The following is a 22,579-nucleotide window of genomic DNA, read 5'->3' on the forward strand; positions in this document are numbered from 1 at the left end:
TTCCTTCCACTTCTCTCGCCTCTTCCTCAGTCTTCCCTCCTTCTCTTCCATTTTCATTACAGTATCCTCCTCCTCCTCCTCCTCCTCCTCCTCCTCAGTCTCTCCCGCTTCTTTACTATGTTGGCTTTTAAAATTTCCCTCCTCATTTTTCTCCCTCTTCCTTTCTCGCCTAGTCTCTTTCCTGTATAACATTTTCTTTTCATTCTTCCCTGTCTGTCTCCTCTTACCCCCTCTTTCCATGTCGTCTTCCTCTTCCTCTTTCCTCTGTCTGTTTCATATATCTTTTTCTCTCTTTCCTACGTACTCGTTCTTTTTCGTGCACAATTCTTCTCTTCACTTATTTCGTTTTTCATTTCTCACTTCTTCCATCATTCCCTTTCCTCCCCTTCTCTACCTCCTCCTCCACTCTCTTCCTCGGTCTTTCTCCTCTTCTGTCCCAAATTTCCCTTAGTCTTTTATTTCCCCACCTCCTCTCCTCTCCCCCAGTCTCCCCGACCTTCTTTCCTCCCCTCTTTCCTACCTACCTTTCCCCCCTCCCCTTCATTCTTTACAGTGTTTGCTCTCCTATTCCTTCCTCTTTCCTCCCATCTTTCCTACTTCCTCTTCCCCTCTCTCCCTCATACTTTACCGTTTTCTCTCCCTTTCTTCCTCTTTCCTCCCATCTTTTCTACCTCCTCTTCCCCTCTCTCGCTCATACTTTACCGTTTTCTCTCCCTTTCTTCCACTTTCCTCCCCTCTTTCCTACCTCCCCTTCCCCCCTCCCCCTCATTCTTTACAGTGTTTTCTCTCCCTTTCTTCCTCATTCCACCATCTTTCCCACCTCCCCTTCCTCCCTTTCCTTCATACTTTACCGTTTCCTCTCCCTCTCCTCCCCTCTTTCCTACCTTCTCCTCCCTTCTCTGCCTCAGTTTTTATAGCTTTCTCTCCTGCTCTTCCTCTTTCCTCCCCTCTTTCCTACCTTCTTTTTCTCTCTTGTCACTCATTCTTTTCAGTGTTTTCTCTCCCGCTCATCCTCCTTTCTCCCCTCTTTCGTTCCTCATCCTCCCCCCTTTCCCCTCATTCATTTTACCACTTCTCTCTCTCTTTCTTCCTTCCTCGACACCTTCTTACCTCCTCTTCTTGTCTCTCCCTCATTCTGTATAGGCTGTCCCTCCCACTCCTTCTCTCTTTCTCTCTCCCTCCCTCTCCTTCTCTTTTCTCCCTTCCCTCTTTCCTACCTCCCCTCATCCCCGGGCCATCTGTTCCACTCTTTCTCAATTTATATAGTCTCTCCCTCCTTCCGTTTCCTCCCTTCCCTCTTTCTTATCACATCCTCTCCTCTCTTAGTTTTATAATCTCTCCCTCCTTCTCCTCCTGTTTCCCTCCTCCTTTCCCCTCCTCCCCTTTCCATCCTCCTTCCCTTTCTTCCTCACCCTGCCCCACTTCCTCATCAATATTGCCTTTAAAATTTACCACCTGATGCTCACCTTCCAATATTCTGTGAGCTGGTGGCTTCTCCAAGGCTTCTCCACTCCACCACGCACGCAGGCCAGTTCAGGAAGCTCCTTAACACCTCTTTCCAAACGATTTGTTTTGCTTACTACACCTTGCTATCCTCTTCTGTGTTAGTTTAATAATTTCAGTATCGCCATGCTCTTCATCGGTAACGTACAGAATTATACTAACCGTCCGCATCCAAAAATAAATCGTTACAGAAAAGGTGCTAGGGAGTCTCCTTAAGCGACGGGCCATAGAAAATCATTGAAGAAAATACAGATACATATAAGAAAGAACTGATACATATAAGACAGATGCAAAGGGAAGAAATAATGCTTATAAGGCGGATACAAGAGAGAGAGAGAGAGAGAGTACGATCAAGCTAAAAGAAAAGAAGGAGAATGAGTGAGAGTAAGGTGAAGAAAGGAAGGAAATGAAAAGACTGAGCGAAAGAAAAGAGAACGAAATTAGCCAGAAAACAATAGACAAAAGAAAAAAACATTGGAATAACAAGAGGAGGTGTTGGATGACAGTAAAAATAGGAATAAAAAAAAACTTAGAGAAAAATTATGGAGAAACGTCAAGGAGAAGGCAAATATATACACACTAGATGGACAAGGAAGGAAGCAAGGGAAGAAAATTGAGGGAAAAATAGGCAAGGAATGTGTTGGAGGATGCGATGCAGGAATGGAAATAACAAGAAGGTTACGAGAAAATAAGCAAATTTTAGTGTACGTCTAAATTGGAGTCTATTTTTTCTTACCCTCGCGAAAATCTCTCTCTCTCTCTCTCTCTCTCTCTCTCTCTCTCTCTCTCTCTCTCTCTCTCTCCCTCTCTCATTTTTTCTTGCCCTCGCGAAAATCTCTCTCTCTCTCTCTCTCTCTCTCTCTCTCTCTCTCTCTCTCTCTCTCTCTCTCTCTCTCTCTCTTTTTTTTTCTTGCCCTCGAGAATATCTCTCTCTCTCTCTCTCTCTCTCTCTCTCTCTCTCTCTCTCTCTCTCTCTCTCTCTCTCTCTCTCTCTCTCTCTCTCGTGTATGTGTCTACGATTGTATGTGTATTTATGTGTATATAAGTGTATAGATAGGTAGGTTGATAGACAGATGGATGTAAAACTCCGTATGTCTTCTGGCTTGCCATCTGTCTGTCTCTCTCTTTTTATTTCTTCTTTTGTATTTTGTGTCAGTCTGTCAGTCCCAGCTACCACAGTCACCATCGCATCACCATCATTATCAACGCCATCTTTACTGAAGCACAAGGGCTGTCACCATACCCGTCACAACAAGTGCCTCTGCTATCGTAACTCTCGCCATCGACGTAACCCGCACCATTCTGACCATAGCTACCAACAGCATCAACAAAGCTCCCACCATCCTGCTCTTTATTGTTATCATCTTCGCCCCAATTACTGTGATCATTCAGTCGGTAAATGCTGCTAAAGACCACCACCACCACCACCGCAGCCGTCGCCGCCGCCGCCGCCGCCGCCACCACCACCACCACCACTGTACCAACGAGAACAAGGCAGGGTATGGCCACTACCATTACCATTACAACTAAACCCACCACCACTGCTGCAACCATTACCATGATCCTGCCACCAGTATTGCCTGGCATTATTACAGTCGTCTTTATCAGTAACACCAACGACAATTATCATAACTAATAATTCTTCCACCGTGCCTGTTATCTTTACCACATCACCACCACTACCACTATCGCTACTACCTCCACTGTGGCTGCAACCTCCACTACCACTCCTACCACTCTCGTCCCACACACTCTTACCACAGCAGCAAGGAGTACTACCACAGCTCCACTACCGCAACAACCACAATCACCCATTAACCACCATTATTACCACCCTTATTCCAAAACCACAACTACCACAAGTAATTACCCACACACAGCCCTTCAAAATCCAAAAAGTATATCTACCACCCCAACCTACCACAACCACCACTACCACAAACAACCACTATCACAAACAACCATTACCACAGCTACCACTACCACAACTACCACTAACAATTAACTCACTCATACCGTATCCACATTTATCACCCCTGGTGACGAGATCCCCCCCCCCTCTCTCTCTCTCTCTCTCTCTCTCTCTCTGTATCTTTTCATCTAATATCCGCGTCTTTTCTTCACTCCTTCCTCCACTTTCCTTTGTGCGCTGTTTTATTTCCTCATTTTACCTCTTCTGTGTTTTTCTTTATATTCTTTCTCTTTGCATTGCCAGACCTTCATTAATATCAGCTACTTTTAGTTTTATCCCTTCCCTCAGATATCGATAACTGCCTATGAATTAAATTGCTAACCAGTCTGTTAGTTAGTCTATCCACATCTAACTCTCCCAACATAGATATCCGAACGGCTTATAAATTTGTACTCATAAATCAGTGCATGAAGCTGACTACTTATAATCAGTTTGTATTTATCTACCGTTTCTAATCTCTGTCTGCTATTTAATTACGTATTCTACCTAGTCTATATATATATATATATATATATATATATATATATATATATATATATATATATATATATATATATATATATATATATATCCGTCAGGTTATATATTTAGTGGTAGTTGGTGGCGACCATCATCCACTCACTTGATGTAGTGCTGCCTACTTCATCCTTAGCCTCTGTCATTCTTTTACTGTGCCTGCCCTCCTCTCTTCCTATTTCTCCCATCTTTCCTGTCACTTCTTATTGCTTTTCTTTCCTTTACGGATGGCTTTACATTGAGTGACAAGCCAAATGGTTTCCTGTAGGCCAAGAAACCATTTACAACGCTGGGTGGTAACCATATAACCAAACCATATGTGCTCCCTACGTGCCAACAAGTGGGTTGGTTGAGGGTTAGTGCCCCTTCCCGTAAAACATATAACTCAAAGTCTAATGGCCACCCCTTACGGGATTATGGCGTCTGGCGATAGGTAGATAGATACGTTATATATTTCTTTATCTGCGTACCTGCATGCGTAAACTTCATAAATTTTTTGGACTTTTTTCACGTTCTTTCGTCCCCTAACATCAACTCTCTCTCTCTCTCTCTCTCTCTCGCTGTAATTTTAGTAGGATTTTCCCCTCAAACAACACAAACGTTCACTCTATTTTCCCAGGAACGTTTATTCGCAAGGAAACGTTTGAACAGATTCCTCACCTGACCTACAGATTTTAACAGCAGTGATAAAAGAAAGGAGAAGGCAGAAGTTTCCCTGTCTCGCATTCCCTGCTTAATACAGCAAATTTAAGGTCTTTTTCATTTTGTAACAATGGTAGATTTTTGTACCACCTGTCCTACCTAAGATTTTTAAAAGTGATTATGTATATTATTTATGTATTTATGCTTTCCATTTCTCTTATTCTCTATGATCCTCAAAGAAAATTACGATCAGTTCCTTTTCTTAACAGAGATAATTTTTGTGTAACCTGCTGTAGCCAAGATTGGATATTTATGCAGTTTTTGGTTATTTTTATTTCCTCTTATTTTGGATCTTCCTAGGTCTTCTTCCTGGAAAAAAAAAAAAAAATTAACTTTCCATATCTCCAATTCTTACAACAATTGGAATTTTTAGTTTGGAAAGATGAATATATCAAGTCCATGCAAATACAGAACTAGTTGTTTATTCTTGTGTATTTATCATTTTCCCCTATACTACTGTATATCCCATTTTCCTTTTCTACATTGTCTTCAGGCATCCTCCTCCTCCTCCTCCTTACTTTACTATTCTATCCTTTGGCATGTTGAATTACATCTTATAGTCACAGTCTACTCTGTAACAAGCAGCCTTGAAAAGGACCAAAAAATCTGTTGCTGTTTGCTTTCCTTTGTATTCCTTCTTCTCCTCCTCCTCCTCCTCCTCCACCAAACGTTTCCATCCTCTCCTGCTGCTTACGCCAAATATTAGCGGCTAGCCTGTTAAGGACTCCATCAGTCAAGACATTAATTTCCGGGTCGTACATTTGCTTCCCACCCCAACGCCAAATTCCACAAGAAGTGAAGCCTTCCCGCCCTCTATTAATGTCTTGTCAACGGCCTAAGACTAATGTTTTTGTGGTTCGGGCTCTCTCTCTCTCTCTCTCTCTCTCTCTCTCTCTCTCTCTCTCTCTCTCTCTCTCTCTCTCCACACGCACGCACGCACGCACGCACGAGTACACACACACACACACACACACACACACACACACACACACACACACACACACACACACACACACACACACACACACACACACACACACACACACACTAGTCTGTATGTTTTGCCCGCACTCCGTGCAGTCATTTTTCTCAGTCATATATTCAGCCGCCCTCTTTCCCGTCCTGCTCTGGTATGCACCCTCAACTCTTCTTATCCTCCCTCATCCCCTCTCTCTTTCCTTCCCCGTCCCTCCCCATCCATATTCACAATATATTCACATTTTATTCAGCCTCCTCCTTCACTCACCTCTTTCCCTTCTCACCGCACATCTCCTTCCCCATGTCACACATCGCAACTCTTCCATGCAAGCAATTTCCCCCTCACCTTCCTTGCTTCCTTGTTCCGTGTTTGGACTGTGGGTAACTCATGGGTAAAATGTACATTACAAATATAATCCAATCCTTTATTGCAGTATCAGGAGCGTGTGAACAGTAAACCCTACCGTTACCATTCTTCAGACGTTACTCCTGAAGGGCCACATGCACTTGGAGCGCCTTAGTCCACTATTCTGTTTGGAAATTTGTAACAGCGAATCACATATTACGTACGACGAAGTGTGGAGGCTACACTACCGCCGTCCAGTACTTTTAAAGGTAGATAACCAACCTACTACCCTTGATGACATTACGTGATTGCAATACCCTCCACTGGAACCCTGCGCCAGTGTCAAGGCTGTCACTCGGACTGGGACGTTCTGACCCCCTCTTAGTATTGTCTGTAAGTAGGTCAGCAGTTGTCTTCCTCATCCGTGGTTGCCAACTTAGGATGCGACTTTTCAACACACTTAACACTCAGGCTACTTTGACTCACTCCTACCTGAATTCAGTCACCTGGTTTCAGCTGAAATTACTGAATCAGAAAACCTGAATTGTTTAGACCATGAGAAAAGTAATGGGATGAGTATTAAAACACTCAAGCTCATTACTCACTCTGATCTGAATAAAATCGTCTGGCGTTTGCTGAATCAGAATACGAAAATTGTCCCGTCCAAAAGACATTCCGACACAAAGGTACTTGTGTCGGAATGTATTCTGCTAAGTGACATAAAATGCGGTTATAAGAAAAAAAAAAAAAAAGGGCAGTTTTAACAACTCCAGTACTCTATCTCACCTAACACAAAGCGATGTAATTCAGCTGAGTCACTGAAGCATGACAGAATTGATGCTGTGACATTTGCCATTTCATGAAATGTAGTATTCAACCGCCAAAAGATTTAGGTTTAAGAGAATAAGTCAGAGGGTCCTGAGAGTATAATTGGCTGAATGTTGAAATCCAGAATGTTTGTTTTTTATTTCCTCTGGCAGCTGTAATAAAAAATGAAAGGTGTATTAACCCCTTCACTACGGTGACATTGTATGATTTATTCATGATACCACCAGAAGATTACATTCAGTTTAACTAAGAGTTAAGTAGTGAATACGTTAGACACCAAACCCATTTACCTCTTATATACGAAGGCTTTTTGATAAGCTTAATGTTGTGATCTGGCGGTACCGGTAGCAATAGTGTAACAGCAATGACGTTATTAGGACAATGTGGTGTAGCTGTGATTACCGCCGTCCACGACGTTGGAGGAGGATTTTTATTCAGGTATGTTTTTTTTTTTCTTCTTCTTCTTCTTGTCCAGACTATATCTCCAAAATTGTCATTGAATTTCAATGAAATTTTGTGAAAGGGTGGGCCATGCACCAAGGAAGAATTGATTAAATATGGGGTCGGATCCGAATCCGAATCCTACGTATCCCGCACAATCTCTCCAAAAGTTTTCAATTATTTTCAATAAAATTTTGTAGAAGAGTGGGCCATGGGCCAAGGAACAACTGATTAACTTGGGGGCGGATCCGGATCGCATGTACAGTATTCCACACAATGTCTCCACGGACCCGGATCCGGATCCTTTTTAATGGCAATGACATTGGTGGAGGTATACGCTCAGTATTGTGATCAACAGTTAGCTGACACTTCTCTTCCGGCTACTGTGATGAAGGGTGGTTTACTTATTTATTTTTTTCGTGATAGCAGTATGAAACAACAAAAGACTATGACAAGGATAGTGTCAGACGTTCGGAGGGGAATGATAGGTAAGGCAGGACAAATGCAGATAGAGGAATGTTGACGAACTTTAGCTCGTGATTGTACACTTCGTTAAAAGCGCCCCTTGGTTCATTATACATCATTGCACACACACACACACACACACACACACACACTGATGACTGCTGGTAATAGTTCAGACAGCACAATGGTGTCTGCTGCATCAAACCAGGTGACTGCACAGTTGATTTCACTCTGCGGGCCATTATAATAACGAGTTGAGTAATTGATCGATACATACATACATACATCCATACATATATACCCACATATACATACATACATGCTGTACGCCCATAATCTGAGAGATCGATGGCCGGTGAGACAAATATCATTAATTGATGAATGGAAAGACAAACGGATAGATGGAGAGAGGTAAATAAATAGATAGGTAGATGTGAGGATGAACGGATACTCCTTTTAGGTACCGGGTATGTAGATGGACGGATGGAGAGAGAGAGAGAGAGAGAGAGAGAGAGAGAGAGAGAGAGAGAGAGAGAGTAGGGAGCAGTGTAAGAAAATAACTTACCTCTAGCAAAACACTTAAGGGGCGAGAATATAGCTTCTTGCTCCAGGATTCTGCCAGGGAGTTGAAATTAATGAGGATAAGAAGTGGAAATTATACTTTGGTGTTAGGCCCTCCTCCCTCCGTTCTCTCTCTCTCTCTCTCTCTCTCCCTTATATCAAGCATTAACTCTTTGATGGATTGTCACGAGGAAAGAGTAATATATATATATATATATATATATATATATATATATATATATATATATATATATATATATTGTTACATACCCTATGATTTCATCATCCTTTGTGTAATTTTAACGCACAGTATGCTGCATGTTTGATCACGAGCGTGTTCTGCCTCAGTCCCCCCTTCTACCGTTAGAGTAGAGTAAGTCGTCCTTTCTGTTGTTGAGAATAGGATTGTCAGCTCTTTGTCCCCTATGGCTTCATTTGCGCGTCCTTCTTGCAAGTTGTATCAAGCTCTGCTGACCCCTATATAATGAGCTCAGTCTCTGCATCATTGCCACTTAGATCTACTCCTCATTTTGCTCACATCTCTGTCCTCCCCTGTACAGTTGTTATTATTGTGAGTGCTCAGGAAGTCTCCAGCCATCTAGCAGCTGTGTGTAATTTGAGTATCAAAGTGTCATTGCATTATGTTCTTGTACTATAAAGCATAAGTTGATTTGTAGGCCTAGTGAGGTTTTTTGTAATTTATGTAAAAGTTCTTTTGTCAGTCATTTTTTGACAATATTTTGTATCTGTAATAATATATCTGGCATTCACTGAGTATTATCTGGTATCTCATTTTAACAGGGCTGACTTAGATAAATTTACTCATGCTAATTTCGTGTTAATAGAGGCTATTGCAGTTAACCATATATTTAACCTGTTTTTTGCCACTACATTATCCTTATGAGTCCTCAATGTTTTGTTGTTAGTTTGAGCATTATACTTTAACTTGTAATTTTACCTAACTCTTTTGTTTTGAACCTGGAACTTTACGGGACAGTAGTGACTCCTAGTATTCTCACATAATGTGTACATTATCTTTCTCTGTTCCGTAACATAAATTTGGCGACCTCTTATCAGGATATTATCATAAGGATATTGCTTGATATTTTGTGACTGTGATTTATTCATGATGTCTACTATTACTACACTTGATGAAGCCAAAGATTTTTTGTCAAATGTGCAAACAGTGTGTGATGTAGAAAACAGAACAAAGAATGAACTTAAGCTTGTTGCTCAACAATTGGGAATTGCTGTTCACTCTCATCATTCTAAAGATCAAATTGTTGACATGATTAATGAAAGCTTGTTTAATGTAACTCCTCCAAATCAGCAAACCCAGATTGAATTAGCTAAGTTACAGCTTAGGCCCTGCAGGAAGCTCGTGTTAAGGAGGCTGAATTTCAGGCAAATGCTAAGGAGGCTGAGTCTCAGGCTCGTATTCAAGAGGCACAGGTACAGGCTCAGGCACAAATTGAACTTGCTAGGATTCAGGCAGACCATGAGTATCGTATGAAACAAGGTGGAACTGGATCATCTAGCTCTGATGATTTTGATGTGGCTAAAAATGTTAAACTTGTCCCTCCTTTTAATGAATCTGATTTAACAAAGTATTTTCAGTTGTTTGAGAGGGTAGCTACAGGTTTTAATTGGCCCAAAAAGTATTGGCCAGTACTCCTTCAAACTGTTCTCACCGGTAAAGCTCAAGTAACTTATGCATCTTTGCCTCAGGATCAATGTGATAATTATGATGTAGTTAAGAGCTTGATTCTTAAGGCCTATGAGCTTGTTCCTGAAGCCTATAGAGTAAAATTTAGGACAACTTATAAGCAAGATAAGCAATCCCATGTTGAGTATGCAAAAATCAAAGAAGATCTGTTACAGCAGTGGTTAAATTCTAAGAATGTGGATTCTGATTTTGGTAAATTTAAACAGATGATTTTGCTGAAGGATTTCAAAAGGTGTATTAGTAAAGATGTAAGCCTATATCTTGATGAGAAAAAAATAGATAATTTTTCTGATGCTGCAGTTTTAGCTGATGAATATGTTCTCACTCACAAGAGATATTCTAGAGAAAAAGGGAAAGCTGAGAGTAAGTACGTTGCCTCTACTCAGAGTACAGGTAACAGGAAAGAGAATAAAGGTGATGTTTCTCAGGAAGTAAATACCAGCTTCACCTCTAGATTTCAGAAAAGTAAATGTACTTATTGCAGTAAGCTTGGTCATACTACGGAGAAATGTTTCAGGAGACAGCGTGATGTGAACAAAAAGGAGTCTTTAAATATTCAGTCAATTGGTCTTATGTCCACCCTTGAGAGTTCCCATAATTCTTTAACTGAGTTAACTGAACCTGCTTTAAGGGGTAACTTAAATTCTCATGATGAAGCTCCTATTTTGAGCAGTAACGTAGGTGACACTCTCAAAAGTTCATGTGCTAATTTCCTGTCTGATGGTTTTGTCAGTCCTCTGGACAGTAATGACAGGAAATCAGTTAAAATATATCGTGATACAGGTGCTTGTCAATCCCTTATGCTGACCAGTGTTCTAGGCTCTAATGTTAATTCCTCTGATGAAACTGTAATCTTACAAGGTGTAGGGAATAATTACTTCTCTGTCCCTCTGTGCAGAGTGAATTTAGAGTCTGGTTTTGTTAATGGTTCCGTTATGGTTGGGTTGGTTGAGACACTCCCAATGTCAGGTGTAACTTTCTTATTTGGAAATGATATTGGTGGAAGTCAAGTGTGTCCAGCTCCTCAGTTGTCTAGTAAGCCACTGGCTGCGACCCGGGATTGTGATGTCCCTGATGTGTTCCCTGCATGTGCTGTCACTAGGGCTAAGTCTAAAGTTACTGGTGATTTAGAGGATAATGATGATGATGATGTTATCCTAGCTGACACTTTTCTTGCTAATTTGGACCACTCACCAGATGAGGCAGTACCCCGTAGTGTTGATAATTTGTCTCGTCAAGAGCTGGTTGAGTTGCAAGTTGCTGACCCTGAGTTGAAAGGTCTAGCTAACTCTGCTTGCAGTGAGGAAGAGTCAGCCGGTGCTTCAACTTGTTATTATATAAAGTCAGGAGTACGTATGAGGAAGTGGAGACCCCCAACAGCATCAGCCGACTGTGAATGGGAGGTTGTACATCAAGTTGTCATCCCTCGTGTTTGTAGGCAGGATATCATTAGAGTGGCTCATGATTCCAGTTTGGCAGGACACCTTGGAGTGAGGAAGACTGTGGCACGCATTTTGAAACACTTCTACTGGCCAGGTATCTTCAGGGATGTTTCCTGGTATTGTAAGTCTTGTCACACCTGTCAAGTTGTGGGGAAGTGTAATCAGACTGAGAAGGTTGCACCTCTAGTTCCCATTCCTCCTTTTGAGGCGCCTTTCGCCTGTGTGTTGGTGGATATTGTGGGCCCTCTTCCTAAGACTTCTTCAGGATTTTCTTATGTGTTGACCCTGATTGATATGGCTACTCGTTATCCTGAAGCCATTCCACTTAGAAATATCTCAGCAAAGAATGTGGTTAAGGAAATGCTAGGGTTCTTCACAAAGTTTGGTCTGCCCAAGGAGGTACAGTCAGACCGGGGAAGTAATTTCATGTCAAATGTTTTCAAGCAGTCTCTGAAAGAGTTGGGCATCACCCAGATCACGTCTTCAGCTTACCATCCCCAGACCCAAGGAGCGTTGAAGAGATATCATCAAACACTCAAATCGATGCTTAAGAAATACTGTTTGGAACATCAGAAAGACTGGGATAAAGGTCTTCCATTCGTTGTGTTTGCTGCAAGAGAATCTCCAAATGAATCACTGGGCTTCTCACCTTTTGAACTACTGTTTGGCCATGAAGTAAGAGGACCCCTTAAGTTACTCAAGGCATGCTGGCTGTCGGAGGAAGATGACGTCAACCTGCTGGAGTATGTGATGAAGTTCAAAGAACGGCTGTCCACTGCTTTACTGCTGGCGAGAGAGAATTTAGGAGCTGCTCAGGAGAAGATGAAGACTTGGTATGATAAGAAGTCCAGGTTACGCCACTTTCAGCCAGGAGATCAGGTTTTGATTCTGCTACCGGTTCATGGGCAACCTCTTCAAGCCAAGTTTAGTGGTCCTTATTTCGTGGAGAAGAAACTCAGTGATGTCAACTATGTCATCGCCACACCAGATCGTAGAAAGAACAAGCAACTATGTCACATCAACATGCTAAAGTTATATCACAGGCGGGACGAAAATAATCCAGTCTGCACTGTAGCTGTTCCACCCGAGTCTGCAATTGAAGCTCCCCATGCAGTATGAGCCTGAGTGATAGTTTGGGGAAGAGTCCTGATATCATGAATGATCTCCAGACTAAGCTTTCTCATCTACCTCCCGAGGAAAGGCAGGAGTTTTCGGCATTACTGCAGGAGTACCCGCAAGTGTTCCGTGTCACTCCAGGAAGAACCACTGTGTTGATGCATGATGTCGATGTTGGAGATGCAAAGCCAATTAAATTGCCTCCTTACCGTGTGAACCCAGTGAAAGTTCCTCTCATCCAGAAGGAGCTTGGCTACCTGTTGGACCACAAGATGATTGAGCCCTGTCAGAGCGAAAGTGGAGTTCTCCAGTCACTCTGATCCCTACGCCGGGTGGGTCTCATCGGCTTGGGATCGACTACAAACGTGTTAATCAGATAACCAAAACAGACACTTACACTCTCCTCGCGTGGAAGATTGCATAGACAAGATCGGAAAGGCTAGGTACATAAGTAAGTTTGATTTGTTAAAGGGATACTGGCAAGTACCTATGACTGAACGTGCTAGGGAGATCTCATGTTTTGTAACACTAGGAAAGACTTTTGCATGTTCTGTAATGCCATATGGTATGAAGAATGCACCAGCCACATTTCAGAAGCTCATGAATGTTGTAACAGAGGGTTTGGCAGGGTGTGTTGTTTATATTGATGATGTATTAATCTTCAGTGACAACTGGAAAGATCACCTATGCCATGTCAGTAAATTTCTTGAGCGTTTAGTTCAGGCTAATCTTGTAGCTAATTTATCAAAGTGTGAGTTTGGTCAAGCTAAAGTTCAGTACCTTGGGTACGTAATTGGTGATGGACACGTTGCACCACCAGCAGCTAAGGTTCAGGTTATAAGTGATCTTCCCAGACCTAAAAGTAGGAAAGAGCTACAAAGATTTTTGGGAATGGTAGGTTATTACAGGAGATTTGTTCTTAACTTTTCAATCTTTGTATCACCACTTACAGACCTACTGAAAATGGGAGTTAAATTTGTCTGGACCGATAACTGTGAATCCTCTTTCAACAAACTTAAAGCTATTCTATTAAGTCAGCCAGTGCTCGCTACTCCAAATTTTGGCTAAGCCTTTTAAGATGGCTGTTGACGCAAGTGATACAGGAGCTGGGGCTGTTTTGCTGCAAGAGGATGATCAGGGTATTGAACACCCTGTATCTTATTACAGTAAGAAGTTCACTCCACCTCAAAAGAACTACTCAACTATTGAGAAAGAGCTTTTGGCCTTGATTTTGGGTTTACAGCATTTTTCATTTTATTTGTGTTCTGGTTTTGACCCCATAGTCATTTATACCGATCATAACCCACTGAAATTCCTTAGTAAGTTTAAAGATAAAAATCAGAGATTGACAAGATGGAGTCTACTTCTTCAGGAGTATTCATTAGACATACAACATGTCAAGGGGAAAGAAAATGTTATTGCAGATTGCCTATCTAGACTTTAGACAGATTGTTTTAGAGTAATAAGAAATTTCCTTTGTAAATTTCTTTTTCTTTGTGGGGAGGTGTTACATAGCCTATGATTTCATCATCCTTTTTGTAATTTTAACGCACAATATGCTGCATGTTTGATCACGAGCGTGTTCTGCCTCAGTCCCCCCTTCTGCCGTTTTTGTAGAGTAAGTCGTCCTTTCTGTTGTTGAGAGTAGGATTGTCAGCTCTTTGTCCCCTATGGCTTCATTTGCGCGTCCTTCTTGCATGTTGTATCAAGCTCTGCTGGCCCCTATATAATGAGCTCAGTCTCTGCATCATTGCCACTTAGATCTACTCCTCATTTTGCTCACATCTCTGTCCTCCCTGTACAGTTGTTATTATTGTGAGTGCTCAGGAAGTCTCCAGCCATCTAGCAGCTGTGTGTAATTTGAGTATAAGTGTTATTGCATTTTGTTCTTGTACTGTATAACATAAGTTGATTTGTAGGCTTAGTAAGGTTTTTTGTAATTCATGTAAGGTTCTTTTTGTCAGTCATTTTTGATAATATTTTGTGTCTGTAATAATATATCTGGCATTCACTGAGTATTATCTGGTATCTCATTTTAACAGGGCTGACTTAGATAAATTTACTCATGCTAATTTCTGTGTTAATAGAGGCTATTGCAGTTAACCATATATTTAACCTGTTTTTTGCCATTACATTATCCTTATGAGTCCTGAATGTTTTGTTGTTAGTTTGAGCATTAATCTTTAACTTGTAATTTTACCTAACTCTTTTGTTTTGAACCTGGAACTTTACGGGACAGTAGTGACTCTTAGTATTTTCACATAATGTGTACATTATCTTTCTCTGTTCCGTAACAATATATATATATATATATATATATATATATACATATATATACATATATATATACATATATATATATATATATATATATATATATACTATATATCCAGCCAAGGAGAAGCAAGATGATTTTCCACTTCATATTTATTTCAGGTGACTAGTTTCGGGATGCTTATCCCATCTTCAGACCTAAAAGCATTTAAAACACATATTGCAAATTACATAAAGTTTTAAAAAACATTTTAAAATATCCATAAGAAATACAAAAAAGTAACCAAAAAAGCATGTGACAATGACTGATTACTATAAAAAATGTATTTTTTTTTAAAATAACAGACGAGTAATAAAAGTGAGAGTGTTACCTCTGTGAGTTGGCAGCTAACACTGAAAATCCTGAACACAGTGTTTCATAAAGAAAAGTGTCATAAGATTCCCCACGGGCACCTCAGTTGTTGATATTATTCTACGAAGATATGGCCGTCCAGCATTGTCTTGTTACAGGAAGGTGGAACGTCTCCACCTTCGCCACAGGAAAGCTTCACTGGATGTGGATTTCTTGCAGCACTGCAAGATGTATAATGTGATCCCCAGGTTTTTGTATTTCAGATCTAGTTTAAAGAATTTTACACATAGTAAACTTTACAGGTCTGTTCTGTTTAAACTATTAAATTATGAAATAAAGCAAAAGGAAAAATATTCAAAGCAGCTGGGAATAGATTATTTCTTGAATCATCAAGAACTAAAGAATAAAGTTTCCTGGCTTGATTTTAAGGTCTTAAACAACCAGATTCATAAAAATAACACAGAAAAACTTAAGAAGACTAAGGATATTCATAATAAAAAACTGGTCAAATTAGGAATTCCCATTTACTCTAGTGTGGATAAACATAAAGTAATCATAAACCTTTCCAGTAGGACATTAACAGATGAAGAGGAAGATGCACTGAAATTCGGTCTCGATTTTTCCTTGCCAGTCTCCAAGCCAAACTTTGTATCCCACTTTTTGAGTTTTGAAAAGTTCATTTACACCATATCTAGACTAAGAATTTATAATCCTAATAATGATTCGTCAGTTTGGACTCGAACTGTTGAAAGTATCAGTTCAATAGCTCATAATACCTTTAAAGATTTTGGTAATTTCTCAAGGTCAGTATTTGGTAAAGACAAGGTCAGAATACTTAATCAACTGAAAACTGATACAAACATTGTTATAACTAAGCCAGATAAAGGGAGAGGGGTAGTGGTGATGAATAAGTCTGATTATGTGGATAAAATTTCAAATCTGCTTTCTGACAGAAGTAAGTTCCTTGGAACTTGACATAGATCCATTTTCCTACATACTAAAGTTGGAAGACAAACTTAATAGAGTTCTTAGGAGAATAAAGAACTTGATTTCATCTGAAACTTATAATTTTCTTTTTGCCTCTGGATCTGTCCCAGGAATCTTGTATGGATTACCAAAAATACACAAACCAGATGTCCCAATACGTCCCATCCTGTCTGCAATTGGAACCTTTAATTATAATTTGGCTAAATTTCTTATTCCCATACTGAATAGCCTCACCACAAACAAATTTACTGTTAAAAACTCTATCAATCTCGTACAGGAGTTAAAGCAGCTTCAATTTCCACATCCTGTGGTCATGGCAAGCTTTGATATTAAAAGTCTATTCACAAATATCCCACTTAAAGAAACTATAGATATTTGCATTGCTGAACTATTTAAAAGGCAGGAAGTAGTCAATAATTTAACAAAGCAGAATTTCAGGTCCCTTTTAGACCTGGCAGTTAACGAATCCATGTTCATATTTAATGACAAATTTTATAAACAGGTTGATGGAGTGGCAATGGGATCCCCACTGGGCCCCACATTAGCTAATGTATTTCTATGTTTTTATGAAAGACAATGGTTATCAGATTGTCCTCTAAGTTTTAAACCAGTTTTTTACCGTAGGTATGTTGATGATTGTTTTTTATTGTTCAAAGAATCTGATCATGTTGTAAAAGTTTCTAGACTACCTGAATTCTAAGCATTCTAATATTAAGTTCACTGTTGAAATTGAGAATAATAACTTGCTCTCTTTCTTAGATATTCAGCTAACCAATTATGGTAATTACTTGGGTACTTCCGTTTACAGGAAGGAGTCATTCACTGGTTTGGGTCTGAATTTCTTATCATTTGTACCTAACATATATAAGCTGAATTCAGTAAGGACTTTACTTCATAGATGCTATGCACTTAGTTTGAACTGGACATCTTTTCATGATGAAATTGATTTCCTGAGTAAATTCTTCACCAGTAATAATTACCCTACTACGTTGTTTCCTAGATGGTAAAAGATTTTTTAAACCAGATATTATGTGGTTCTAGGAAGTCAGCTACTGCAGCTAATGACTTACATTATTTATGGTTTCCCTTTTATTGTCTTGTCAGTTATAATATTAGGAACCAGCTTTTTGAAAATACTCAAGCGTGTCTATCCTCAAATCTCATTTAGATTTGTATTTGTAAATCCTTTTACTGTAGGTTCATTTTTTCGATGTAAAGATAATATCCCAAAGCCACTGTGCTCAAACATAGTATATTTATATGCTTGTTCTAGCTGTACAGCTAGGATATATTGGGAGTTCAATTCGGAACCTCAAAATTCGTGTGTGTGAGCACAGAGGCTTGTCTCATAGAACATCTTTGCCACTGTCTAACCCAACTTCGTCAGAGATTAGGAACCACTGTTTCGATATGGGCCATACTTGTAATATGGATAATTTCAGTATTTTACATAGTAGTAATGACAGAATGGAACTGCGAATTTTGGAGTCTTTGTACATTCACAAACTTAAGCCTTCATTAAATAACTATGAATCATCAACAAAGTTGTATACCTTAGGATTATAGTGTTTTGTATCGATGAATCAGCCTTTTGATACTTGGTTCATTGATTCTTTACTTGGTTCATTGATTCTTTACTTGGTTCTTTTGCTTCACACTGGTTTGTTGACGTTTCAGAAGCTTTATGACACTTTTCTTTATGAAACACTGTGTTCAGGATTTTCAGTGTTAGCTGCCAACTCACAGAGGTAACACTCTCACTTTTATTACTCGTCTGTTATTTTAAAAAAATACATTTTTTATAGTAATCAGTCATTGTCACATGCTTTTTTGGTTACTTTTTTGTATTTCTTATGGATATTTTAAAATGTTTTTTAAAACTTTATGTAATTTGCAATATGTGTTTTAAATGCTTTTAGGTCTGAAGATGGGATAAGCATCCCGAAACTAGTCACCTGAAATAAATATGAAGTGGAAAATCATCTTGCTTCTCCTTGGCTGGATATATAGTATAAGATTCCCCACGGGCACCTCAGTTGTTGATATATATATATATATATATTTACAGATTCTCTCTTAGGCCACCCGTGCTAATATGTGATGGGTTTATTGACACACACACACACACACACACACATTCTCTCTCTCTCTCTCTCTCTCTCTCTCTCTCTCTCTCTCTCCGTTTATTCATTCTTTTCCTGTCTTTCCTCGATTTCTATTTATTTATTTATTTGTTCATCCAGTACTGGGTATAGGCCCGTTTTCTCGTCGGGTATGGAGGCTCACTAGCATCTCTTCCTTAGCGATTTATTCTTGGATGTGACTGGTAAGTGTTCTTTTGTACCTTATTTATCCAGTGTATGTCGATGTGTGAAGGATGTATATTACACAGAATAGAACAGTACGGTGTAATAAGCAAAATTAATCGCTTGGGAAAAGGTGTTAATCAGCATTTTTAACTGACGAGAATACGAGCCATAGATTTTAAAGACCCAACAGTTCTCCTAAGCTGAGTAAAATCGTCTGGCAGTAAGAGGAATGAAATATGATGTGGTTAACCCCTAATGATAGAGACAACTCCTTGGTATTCTATTACAGCTTATGTCAGACGATTTTATTCAGCTGAGTGACATCAAGAGCCTCAGTGTTGTAACTTTTCACCGTCAGCTGTCTCATGGTCAGGCGAACTCAATTTTTGTTTTCAGCTGACACCAGGCGGTTTTATTCAGCTGACGCCAGACGGGTTTTTTCAGCTGACGCCAGACTTGTTTAGCTGACGCCAGACGGTATTTTAGCTGACCCCAAAAGGTTTTTTAGCTGACGTCAGACGGTTTTATTCAGCTGACTCCAGGCGTTTTATTCAGCTGATGCTAGACGATCTTAATCAGCGGACGCCAGAGGTTTATTCAGCTGACGCAAGAAGGTTTTTTCAGCTGAAGCGAGAGGGTTTTATTCAGCTGGCGACAGACGGTTTTATTCAGCTGGCGCAAGAGGGTTTTATTTGGCTGGCGACAGACGGGTTTTCGATTCAGCTGACGCAAGAGGGTTTTGGATTCCAGCTGGCGACAGACGGTTTTATTCAGCTGGGACGCCAGACGGTTTATTCAGGCTAAGAGTGAGTCAGCAGGAGGCCAAGTCCATAAACCTCTTCTATTAACTGCTTTTTAGTTTTCTCTGCTTCCCTTGCCAATAAGCTTTTCACTTTCCACCTCATTTTCTTCTCATTTCACTCTATTCCATGCTTTTCCTTCTTCTCATTTCCCCCATATTCCAACTACAGATGCTGTTCTTATTCTCATTACCCTTATTCCTCCTCCTATTACTGCTCTCATTTCTCTTTATTTCTGCTATTTCTGGTCCTCATCTCCCCTTGTTCCCACTACAGTTACTGGTCCTTTCACTTTCTTTTTCTCTACTTTGCACAATCCACACTCGTGTACCCACCTTATGGTCATGATGGTGATGATGATGATGTTGATGATGATGATGATGATGATGATAATGATAATGAGATTCTTGGGAACTCCTGGAGGAGGAGTGAGGATAAAGGAGAGGGGTAGAGGAGAAAGAAGAGGAAGACGAGGACCAACAGTAAGAGGCAGATAATCAAGAAAATGAAGTTAATGTAGGATGAGAGGAGGAGGAGGGATGAAAGAGGAAATGAGAAAACTGAGTAGGAGAGGGGAAAAGATGGGAGGAAAAACGGAGAAAAAATGACGATGGGAAGAAGAAAATAGGGAAAATGAAAGGGAGGGAGAGCAGGGAAGAAAATTGGTGCATAGAGGAGAGAAAAGGGAGAAACAAGTGGAAGAGGGAAAGATGAGAAAATTGAGGGTTAGTGCAAAGATGAAGAGAAAGAACAGGAAGAAGTGCAAGATGAAGAGAAAAGAGTAGAAAGAGGATAGAGAGATGAAAAGAAGAGAGAAAAATGAAAAGAAGAATGATGATCAAAATGGAAAAGATGGAAAGGAAAAAAAGAAGGAAATGAAAGATGAAAAAAGAAAGAGAGGAGAGAAACGAAGAAAAGAGGGAGAGAGAGAAAGAAATGAAAGTTGAAGATGAAAAGGGGAAAGATTAGGGAAGAGGGAGAGACGATTTAAAGATAAAGAGGAAAGATTAAGAGAGAGAACAAGTGGAGGAAGGGAACAGAGAGAATAATGGGAAAGATGAAAATAAAGGGAGGGGAATGATGATGAGAAAAGAGGGGGAAGGGATGAAGAGAAAGGAGGGGAAAGATGAAGAGAAAGGAGGGGAAAAAGATGAAGAGAAAGGGAGGGGAAGGATGAAGAGAGAAAGGAGGGGAAGGATGAAGAGAAAGGAGGGGAAGGATGAAGAGAAAGGAGGGGAATGATGAAGAGAAAGGAGGGGAAAGATGAAGAGAAAGGAGGGGAAGGATGAAGAGAAAGGAGGGGAAGGATGAAGAGAAAGGAGGGGAAGGATGAAGAGAAAGGGAGGGGAAAGATAAAGAGAAAGGAGAGGGAAAGATAGAGAAAAGAAGGACCGGATCAAGGAAGAGAAGACATATATAAGGAATGTGGATAAGTGAAGAGGATAATAAGAAAGATGAAGACTAGTAACATGAGTGATAGAAATCGCCATTTGGTCTTAATATTTCTCCCAGGGCCTGTACTTCACTGGAGCACAGGCCTGGAGGAGGACGAAGCAGGGAAGGAAACGAACGAACGAAGGAGAGGGAGAAAAGAGAGGGAGGAGAAATCTCAGCTGGATAATCCTGTAGAACAAGAGTGAAGTATGTTGACAGAAGCATTTATATATGGGAAAAAATTCTAGAGGCCCTTTTTTACCTAGGATGAAGCGTCAGACATTGAATAGAAATAATTTAGATAGATAGTTAGATATGCTAGAATAAAAGATAAGCAGGTACAGACATAGGACGTTTTATATACTGTTTAGTAATATTCCTATCTACAGTATATGCCATTTTATTCAGCTTGGCACACACTTTCGGCTGGATTGGCTTTGAAGGACTCTTTTTTAGTTCAGTAAGTTTTTTAGGTTGAATTTAGTCGTTTAGAAGTAGGAAAAATAAAATAAGTAATGTAATGGGTGTGAAGAGATTATCGAATAAGAATATGTAAATAATATAGACATCTCCATATTCAGTTTTACTCTTCTGTTCCTCATTCTCTGTTTCTTCGAATACTGAACATACACTTGTTAGTGTTTTTTTAAGGATAATTAATGAGAGGCATTATTAACAGCATGATTTTTTATATTTAAATTGATATCTCCTCATTTCCCTGACTGACAGCAGCATAATTGATATAAAAAACATCTCAACCTTTTTGGATATAATTTAAACCATTAAAAATTTAATACATTTTTTATTTGTACATAAAAGGTTAATAATTACCTAAAGCATCGACTTTAGCATTTTTTTTTCGAGTTTAGTATCGTGGAAGGTTTATTGGGTAATTTGATAATATTTTTAATCATAATGGCCATTCCAAAATCTCCAGTAATCTGGTTATATCTAAAGCCAGATAATTGTATTCAGTAGAATGACCTCAAAGGAAGTAGAGAATTAATACATGACGTTAAGCTCTTCGTGATCAGGACAGTGCTGTCCTGTATTCGTTCTAAAGAGGACTAAAACTTCGCCATCTCTCAACTTTTGAATCCTGAGTTATAAACAAGAGGTTAACATTAGAATATGGTATTAGTCACGAAGAAGTTCCCTGACAAGGGTGTAGAGCCGCAGCATTGTTCTTCTCTGCCACTCAGCATTGCGAAATAAGCTGGAAGATAACGAGAATTTAGGCCAACTTATAGTGGATAAACTGTAGTCTTCTGTTTCAGCTAACGCCATACTATTTTATTCAGCTAGAGATGCCTTCACAGGAACCCGAGAGTGTTAGCCAATACCTATCACCATTAACCCTCTCGTGGTGTGAGAAACTCTAACACTCTTCCATGACACAGATATGCCCTAGAAGAATGCCACTTTGTCTCTCTCTATATACTCCACTAGCTGCTTCCAGGAATGGTGCCTTTCCTAGTATAACCTCTTTGGTCCTGAACCCGGAGAGTGTCGCCATTAACCCGTTCATGGTGGGAACAACTCTTAATTTCCTCGAGTAAAGATCTCTCCCAGGTGGCTTTATTCAACTGGGAGTAAGTCATAAGAGTATGTTAAAGTTGTGTAATATACTCGTAACAACACTTTATAAAACGTGGTGAGCCATTAGACTAAGGTTTTCACGCGAAGCAGTTTTAAGGTGTATGCAGGTGGATCTATCAAAATTAACGAGTGAGAAAGGCTGAGAAATGTCGATTACCTAGTGCATTAGAGAATTGAAATGTATCGCCTGTGTTTTTGTCTGTCTGTCTGTTTGTCTGTTTGTCAGTC

This window comes from Coenobita brevimanus, chromosome 1 (genome assembly GCF_032717465.1).
Source record: "Coenobita brevimanus isolate Jiangsu-jjx chromosome 1, ASM3271746v2, whole genome shotgun sequence".
Lineage (NCBI taxonomy): Eukaryota > Metazoa > Arthropoda > Malacostraca > Decapoda > Coenobitidae > Coenobita > Coenobita brevimanus.